We start from the raw sequence: 10,210 nt of genomic DNA on the forward strand, positions 1-10,210 counted from the left end.
GATAAATATTTTAGAGGATAACGCATGTTAGGTCTGGGATAGGTCTAGGATTTGCCATCATCAGGCTCTTACTATCGCATATTTCTCATACTTCATGGCTAGATCCTGGGCTATTTCTGGATTGGATCACGTAGTAATGTGGTACCACACTGAACATTCAATTAAACCTGGTCTTGATAAATATTTTAGAGGATAACGCATGTTAGGTCTGGGTTACGTCTAGGATTTGCCCTCAACAGGCTCATACTTTCGCATATTTCTCATACTTCATGGCTAGATCCTGGGCTGTTTCTGCATTGTATCACGTAGTAATGTGGTACCACGCTGAAACAGTCAATTAAACCTGGTTTCGCTCAATATTTTAGAGGATAACGCATGTTAGGTCTAGGTCAGTCATGGGATTTTCACTCATCAGACTCATACTTTCGCATTCTTCACATACTTGCTGAACGGATCCTGGGTTTTTTCTGGTTTGGATCACGTAGTAATGTGGGTCCACACTGAAACAATCAATTAAACCTGGTCTTGATAAATATTTTAGAGGATAACGCATGTTAGGTCTGGGATAGGTCTGGGATTTGCCCTCATCAGACTCATACTTTCGCACACTTCACATACTCGTTGAACAGATCCTGCGTTATTTTCTGGTCTGGATCACGTAGTAAAGTGGTACCACACTGAAACGTTCAATGAAACCAGGTCTGGATAAATATTTTAGAGGACAACGCATCTTAGGTCTGGGTTAGGTCTAAGATTTGCCCTCATCGGGCTCACAGTTTCGCGATTTTCACATATTTGTTGAACAGATCCTGGGCTTTTTCTGGTTTGGATCACGAAGTAGTGTGGTACCACACTGAAACAGTCAATTAAACCTGGTTTCGATCAATATTTTGGAGGATAACGCAAGTTAGGTCTGGGATAGGTCTGGGATTTGCTCTCATCAGGCTCATTCTTTCGCATATTTCTCATACTTGATGGCTATATCCTGGGCTTTTTCTGGATTGCATCACGTAGTAACGTAGTACCTCACTGAAACAGTCAATGAAACCTGGTTTCCATCAATATTTTAGAGGACATCGCAAGTTAGGTCTAGGTAAGGCCTGAGATTTTCACTGATCAGACTCATACATTCGCATTCTTCACATACTTGTTGAACGGATCCTGGGTTTTTTCTGGTTTGGATCACGTAGTAATGTGGTACCGCACTGAAACATTCAATTAAACCTGGTCTTGATAAATATTTTAGAGGATAACGCATGTTAGGTCTGGGGTACGTCTAGGATTTGCCCTCATCAGGCTCATACTTTCGCATATTTCTCATACTTCATGGCTAGATCCTGGGCTGTTTCTGCATTGTATCACGTAGTAATGTGCTACCACGCTGAAACAGTCAATTAAACCTGGTTTCGATCAATATTTTAGAGGATAACGCAAGTTAGGTCTGGGATAGGTCTAGGATTTGCCCTCATCAGGCTCTTACTATCGCATATTTCTCATTCTTCATGGCTAGATCCTGGGCTAATTCTGGATTGGATCACGTAGTAAAGTGGTACCAAACTGAAACACTCAATGAAACCTGGTCTGGATAAATATTTTAGAGGATAACGCATCTTAGGTCTGGGATTGGTCTGGGATTTGACCTCATCAGACTCATACTTTCGCACACTTCACATACTTGTTGAACAGATCCTGGGTTTTCTCTGGTTTGGATCCCGTAGTAGTGTGGTACCACACTGAAACAGTCAATCAAACCTGGTTTCCATCAATATTTTAGAGGACAACGCAAGTTAGGTCTGCGATAGGTCTGGGATTTGCCCTCATCAGGCTCATACCTTCGCGTTTTTCACATACTTGTTGAACGGATCCTGGGTTTTTTCTGGTTTGGATCACGTAGTTATGTGGGTCCACACTGAAACAATCAATTAAACCTGGTCTTGATAAATATTTTAGAGGATAACGCATCTTAGGTCTGGGATTGGTCTGGGATTTGACCTCATCAGACTCATACTTTCGCACACTTCACATACTCGTTGAACAGATCCTGGGTTATTTTCTGGTTTGGATCACATAGTAATGTGGTACCACACTGAAACAGTCGATTAAACCAGGTTTGGATCAATATTTTTGAGGATAACGCATGTTAGGTCTAGGTTAGGCCTGGGATTTTCACTCATCAGACTCATACTTTCGCATTCTTCACATACTTGTTGAACGGACCCTGGGTTTTTTCTGGTTTGAATCACGTAGTAATGTGGGTCCACACTGAAACAATCAATTAAACCTGGTCTTGATAAATATTTTAGAGGATAACGCATGTTAGGTCTGGGATAGGTCTGGGATTTGCCCTCATCAGACTCATACTTTCGCACACTTCACATACTCGTTGAACAGATCCTGGGTTATTTTCTGGTTTGGATCACATAGTAATGTGGTACCACACTGAAACAGTCGATTAAACCAGGTTTCGATCAATATTTTTGAGGACAATGCATGTTAGGTCTAGGTTAGGCCTGGGATATTCACTCATCAGACTCATACTTTCGCATTCTTCACATACTTGTTGAACTGATCCTGGGTTTTTTCTGGTTTGGATCACGTAGTAATGAGGTTCCACACTGAAACAGTCGGTTAAACCTGGTCTTGATAAATATTTTAGAGGATAACGCAAGTTAGGTCTGGGATAGGTCTGGGATTTGCCCTCATCAGACTCATTCCTACGCACACTTCACATACTCGTTGAACAGATCCTGGGTTATTCACTGGTTTGGATCACATAGTAATGTGGTACCAAACTGAAACAGTCGATTAAACCAGGTTTCGATCAATATCTTTGAGGATAACGCATGCTAGGTCTAGGATAAGGCCTGGGATTTTCACTCATCAGACTCATACTTTCGCACTCCTCACATAATTGTTGAACGGATCCTGGGTTTTTTCTGGTTTGGATCACGTAGTAACGTGGGACCACACTGAAACAGTCAATTAAACCTGGTCTTGATAAATATTTTAGAGGATAACTCATGTTAGGCTTGGGTTAGGTCTAGGATTTGCCCTCAGCAGGCTCATACTTTCGCATTCTTCTCCTACTTGTTGAACTGATCCTGGGTTTTTTCTGGTTTGGATCACGTAGTAATGTGGTACCACACTGAAACGGACGATTAATCCTGGTTTCGATCAATATCTTAGAGGATAACGCAAGTTAAGTCTGGGATTGGTCTGGCATTTGACCTCATCAGACTCATACTTTCGCACACTTCACATACTCGTTGAACAGATCCTGGGTTATTTTCTGGTTTGTATCACATAGTAATGTGGTACCACACTGAAACAGTCGATTAAACCAGGTTTCGATCAATATTTTAGAGGATAACGCATGTCAGGTCTAGGTTAGGCCTGGGATTTTCACTCATCAGACTCATACTTTCGCATTCTTCACATACTTGTTGAACGGATCCTGGGTTTTTTCTGGATTGGATCACGTAGTAATGTGGGACCACACTGAAACAGTCAATTAAACCTGGTTTCGATCAATATTTTAGAGAATAATTCATGTTAGGTCTAGGTTAGGTCTGGGATTTGCTCTCATCAGGCTCGTTCTTTCGCATATTTCTCATACTTGATGGCTAGATCCTGGGCTTCTTCTGGATTGCATCACGTAGTAACGAAGTACAACACTGAAACAGTCAATTAAGCCTGGTTTCCATCAATATCTTAGAGGGCAACGCAAGTTAGGTCTGGGATAGGTCTGGGATTTGACCTCATCAGTCTCATACTTTCGCATATTTCTCATACTTCATGGCTAGATCCTGGGCTATTACTGGATTGGATCACGTAGTAAAGTGGTACCACACTGAAACATTCAATGAAACCTGGTCTGGATAAAAATTTGAGAGGATAACGCATGTTAGGTCAAGGTTAGTTCTAAGATTTGCCCTCATCAGGCTCACAGTTTCGCGTTTTTCACATACTTGTCGAACAGATCCTGGGTTTTTTCTGGTTTGGATCACGTAGTAATGTGGTACCACACTGAAAAATTCAATTAAACCTGGTCTTGATAAAGAATTTAGAAGATAACGCATGTTAGGTCTGGGATAGGTCTGGGATTAGCCCTCATCAGACTCATACTTTCGCACACTTCACATACTCGTTGACGAGATTCTGGGTTTTTTTCTAGTTTGGATCACGTAGTAATGTGGTACCACACTGAAACAGTCGATTAAACCTGGTTTCGATCAATATCTTTGAGGATAACGCATGTTAGGTCTGGGATAGGTCTGGGATTAGCCCTCATCAGACTCATACTTTCGCATATTTCTCATACTTCATGGCTAGATCCTGGGCTGTTTCTGCATTGTATCACGTAGTAATGTGGTACCACGCCGAAACAGTCAATTAAACCTGGTTTCGCTCAATATTTTAGAGGATAACGCATGCTAGGTCTAGGTAAGACCTGAGATTTTCACTGATCAGACTCATACTTTCGCATTCTTCACATACTTGTTGAACGGATCCTGGGTTTTTTCTGGTTTGGATCACGTAGTAATGAGGGTCCACACTGAAACAATCAATTAAACCTGGTCTTGATAAATATTTTAGAGGATAACGCATGTTAGGTCTGGGATAGGTCTAGGATTTGCCATCATCAGGCTCTTACTATCGCATATTTCTCATACTTCATGGCTAGATCCTGGGCTATTTCTGGATTGGATCGCGTAGTAATGTGGTACCACACTGAACATTCAATTAAACCTGGTCTTGATAAATATTTTAGAGGATAACGCATGTTAGGTCTGGGTTACGTCTAGGATTTGCCCTCAACAGGCTCATACTTTCGCATATTTCTCATACTTCATGGCTAGATCCTGGGCTGTTTCTGCATTGTATCACGTAGTAATGTGGTACCACGCTGAAACAGTCAATTAAACCTGGTTTCGCTCAATATTTTAGAGGACAACGCATGTTAGGTCTAGGTCAGTCCTGGGATTTTCACGCATCAGACTCATACTTTCGCATTCTTCACATACTTGCTGAACGGATCCTGGGTTTTTTCTGGTTTGGATCACGGAGTAATGTGGGTCCACACTGAAACAATCAATTAAACCTGGTCTTGATGAATATTTTAGAGGATAACGCATGTTAGGTCTGGGATAGGTCTGGGATTTGACCTCATCAGACTCATACTTTCGCACACTTCACATACTCGTTGAACAGATCCTGGGTTATTTTCTGGTTTGGATCACATAGTAATGTGGTACCACACTGAAACAGTCGATTAAACCAGGTTTGGATCAATATTTTTGAGGATAACGCATGTTAGGTCTAGGTTAGGCCTGGGATTTTCACTCATCAGACTCATACTTTCGCATTCTTCACATACTTGTTGAACGGACCCTGGGTTTTTTCTGGTTTGAATCACGTAGTAATGTGTTTCCACACTGAAACAGTCGGTTAAACCTGGTCTTGATAAATATTTTAGAGGATAACGCAAGTTAGGTCTGGGATAGGTCTGGGATTTGCCCTCATCAGACTCATACTTTCGCACACTTCACATACTCGTTGACGAGATCCTGGGTTTTTTTCTAGTTTGGATCACGTAGTAATGTGGTACCACACTGAAACAGTCGATTAAACCTGGTTTCGATCAATATCTTTGAGGATAACGCATGTTAGGTCTGGGATAGGTCTGGGATTAGCCCTCATCAGACTCATACTTTCGCATATTTCTCATACTTCATGGCTAGATCCTGGGCTGTTTCTGCATTGTATCACGTAGTAATGTGGTACCACGCCGAAACAGTCAATTAAACCTGGTTTCGCTCAATATTTTAGAGGATAACGCATGCTAGGTCTAGGTAAGACCTGAGATTTTCACTGATCAGACTCATACTTTCGCATTCTTCACATACTTGTTGAACGGATCCTGGGTTTTTTCTGGTTTGGATCACGTAGTAATGTGGGTCCACACTGAAACAATCAATTAAACCTGGTCTTGATAAATATTTTAGAGGATAACGCATGTTAGGTCTGGGATAGGTCTAGGATTTGCCATCATCAGGCTCTTACTATCGCATATTTCTCATACTTCATGGCTAGATCCTGGGCTATTTCTGGATTGGATCACGTAGTAATGTGGTACCACACTGAACATTCAATTAAACCTGGTCTTGATAAATATTTTAGAGGATAGCGCATGTTAGGTCTGGGTTACGTCTAGGATTTGCCCTCAACAGGCTCATACTTTCGCATATTTCTCATACTTCATGGCTAGATCCTGGGCTGTTTCTGCGTTGTATCACGTAGTAATGTGGTACCACGCTGAAACAGTCAATTAAACCTGGTTTCGCTCAATATTTTAGAGGATAACGCATGTTAGGTCTAGGTCAGTCATGGGATTTTCACTCATCAGACTCATACTTTCGCATTCTTCACATACTTGCTGAACGGATCCTGGGTTTTTTCTGGTTTGGATCACGTAGTAATGTGGGTCCACACTGAAACAATCAATTAAACCTGGTCTTGATAAATATTTTAGAGGATAACGCATGTTAGGTCTGGGATAGGTCTGGGATTTGCCCTCATCAGACTCATACTTTCGCACACTTCACATACTCGTTGAACAGATCCTGCGTTATTTTCTGGTCTGGATCACGTAGTAAAGTGGTACCACACTGAAACGTTCAATGAAACCAGGTCTGGATAAATATTTTAGAGGACAACGCATCTTTGGTCTGGGTTAGGTCTAAGATTTGCCCTCATCGGGCTCACAGTTTCGCGATTTTCACATATTTGTTGAACAGATCCTGGGTTTTTTCTGGTTTGGATCACGAAGTAGTGTGGTACCACACTGAAACAGTCAATTAAACCTGGTTTCGATCAATATTTTGGAGGATAACGCAAGTTAGGTCTGGGATAGGTCTGGGATTTGCTCTCATCAGGCTCATTCTTTCGCATATTTCTCATACTTGATGGCTATATCCTGGGCTTTTTCTGGATTGCATCACGTAGTAACGTAGTACCTCACTGAAACAGTCAATGAAACCTGGTTTCCATCAATATTTTAGAGGACAACGCAAGTTAGGTCTAGGTAAGGCCTGAGATTTTCACTGATCAGACTCATACATTCGCATTCTTCACATACTTGTTGAACGGATCCTGGGTTTTTTCTGGTTTGGATCACGTAGTAATGTGGTACCGCACTGAAACATTCAATTAAACCTGGTCTTGATAAATATTTTAGAGGATAACGCATGTTAGGTCTGGGGTACGTCTAGGATTTGCCCTCATCAGGCTCATACTTTCGCATATTTCTCATACTTCATGGCTAGATCCTGGGCTGTTTCTGCATTGTATCACGTAGTAATGTGCTACCACGCTGAAACAGTCAATTAAACCTGGTTTCGATCAATATTTTAGAGGATAACGCAAGTTAGGTCTGGGATAGGTCTAGGATTTGCCCTCATCAGGCTCTTACTATCGCATATTTCTCATTCTTCATGGCTAGATCCTGGGCTATTTCTGGATTGGATCACGTAGTAAAGTGGTACCAAACTGAAACACTCAATGAAACCTGGTCTGGATAAATATTTTAGAGGATAACGCATCTTAGGTCTGGGATTGGTCTGGGATTTGACCTCATCAGACTCATACTTTCGCACACTTCACATACTTGTTGAACAGATCCTGGGTTTTCTCTGGTTTGGATCCCGTAGTAGTGTGGTACCACACTGAAACAGTCAATTAAACCTGGTTTCCATCAATATTTTAGAGGACAACGCAAGTTAGGTCTGGGATAGGTCTGGGATTTGCCCTCATCAGGCTCATACCTTCGCGTTTTTCACATACTTGTTGAACGGATCCTGGGTTTTTTCTGGTTTGGATCACGTAGTTATGTGGGTCCACACTGAGACAATCAATTAAACCTGGTCTTGATAAATATTTTAGAGGATAACGCGTGTTAGGTCTGGGATAGGTCTGGGATTTGCCCTCATCAGACTCATACTTTCGCACACTTCACATACTCGTTGAACAGATCCTGGGTTATTTTCTGGTTTGGATCACATAGTAATGTGGTACCACACTGAAACAGTCGATTAAACCAGGTTTGGATCAATATTTTTGAGGATAACGCATGTTAGGTCTAGGTTAGGCCTGGGATTTTCACTCATCAGACTCATACTTTCGCATTCTTCACATACTTGTTGAACGGACCCTGGGTTTTTTCTGGTTTGAATCACGTAGTAATGTGGGTCCACACTGAAACAATCAATTAAACCTGGTCTTGATAAATATTTTAGAGGATAACGCATGTTAGGTCTGGGATAGGTCTGGGATTTGCCCTCATCAGACTCATACTTTCGCACACTTCACATACTCGTTGAACAGATCCTGGGTTATTTTCTGGTTTGGATCACATAGTAATGTGGTACCACACTGAAACAGTCGATTAAACCAGGTTTCGATCAATATTTTTGAGGACAATGCATGTTAGGTCTAGGTTAGGCCTGGGATATTCACTCATCAGACTCATACTTTCGCATTCTTCACATACTTGTTGAACTGATCCTGGGTTTTTTCTGGTTTGGATCACGTAGTAATGAGGTTCCACACTGAAACAGTCGGTTAAACCTGGTCTTGATAAATATTTTAGAGGATAACGCAAGTTAGGTCTGGGATAGGTCTGGGATTTGCCCTCATCAGACTCATTCCTACGCACACTTCACATACTCGTTGAACAGATCCTGGGTTATTCACTGGTTTGGATCACATAGTAATGTGGTACCAAACTGAAACAGTCGATTAAACCAGGTTTCGATCAATATCTTTGAGGATAACGCATGTTAGGTCTAGGATAAGGCCTGGGATTTTCACTCATCAGACTCATACTTTCGCACTCCTCACATAATTGTTGAACGGATCCTGGGTTTTTTCTGGTTTGGATCACGTAGTAACGTGGGACCACACTGAAACAGTCAATTAAACCTGGTCTTGATAAATATTTTAGAGGATAACTCATGTTAGGCTTGGGTTAGGTCTAGGATTTGCCCTCAGCAGGCTCATACTTTCGCATTCTTCTCCTACTTGTTGAACTGATCCTGGGTTTTTTCTGGATTGCATCACGTAGTAATGAAGTACAACACTGAAACAGTCAATTAAGCCTGGTTTCCATCAATATCTTAGAGGGCAACGCAAGTTAGGTCTGGGATAGGTCTGGGATTTGACCTCATCAGACTCATACTTTCGCATATTTCTCATACTTCATGGCTAGATCCTGGGCTATTTCTGGATTGGATCACGTAGTAAAGTGGTACCACACTGAAACATTCAATGAAACCTGGTCTGGATAAAAATTTGAGAGGATAACGCATGTTAGGTCAAGGTTAGTTCTAAGATTTGCCCTCATCAGGCTCACAGTTTCGCGTTTTTCACATACTTGTCGAACAGATCCTGGGTTTTTTCTGGTTTGGATCACGTAGTAATGTGGTACCACACTGAAAAATTCAATTAAACCTGGTCTTGATAAAGAATTTAGAAGATAACGCATGTTAGGTCTGGGATAGGTCTGGGATTAGCCCTCATCAGACTCATACTTTCGCACACTTCACATACTCGTTGACGAGATCCTGGGTTTTTTTCTAGTTTGGATCACGTAGTAATGTGGTACCACACTGAAACAGTCGATTAAACCTGGTTTCGATCAATATCTTTGAGGATAACGCATGTTAGGTCTGGGATAGGTCTGGGATTAGCCCTCATCAGACTCATACTTTCGCATATTTCTCATACTTCATGGCTAGATCCTGGGCTGTTTCTGCATTGTATCACGTAGTAATGTGGTACCACGCCGAAACAGTCAATTAAACCTGGTTTCGCTCAATATTTTAGAGGATAACGCATGCTAGGTCTAGGTAAGACCTGAGATTTTCACTGATCAGACTCATACTTTCGCATTCTTCACATACTTGTTGAACGGATCCTGGGTTTTTTCTGGTTTGGATCACGTAGTAATGAGGGTCCACACTGAAACAATCAATTAAACCTGGTCTTGATAAATATTTTAGAGGATAACGCAAGTTAGGTCTGGGATAGGTCTAGGATTTGCCCTCATCAGGCTCTTACTATCGCATATTTCTCATTCTTCATGGCTAGATCCTGGGCTATTTCTGGATTGGATCACGTAGTAAAGTGGTACCAAACTGAAACACTCAATGAA

This window comes from Colletes latitarsis, unplaced genomic scaffold (assembly GCF_051014445.1).
Source record: "Colletes latitarsis isolate SP2378_abdomen unplaced genomic scaffold, iyColLati1 scaffold0006, whole genome shotgun sequence".
Lineage (NCBI taxonomy): Eukaryota > Metazoa > Arthropoda > Insecta > Hymenoptera > Colletidae > Colletes > Colletes latitarsis.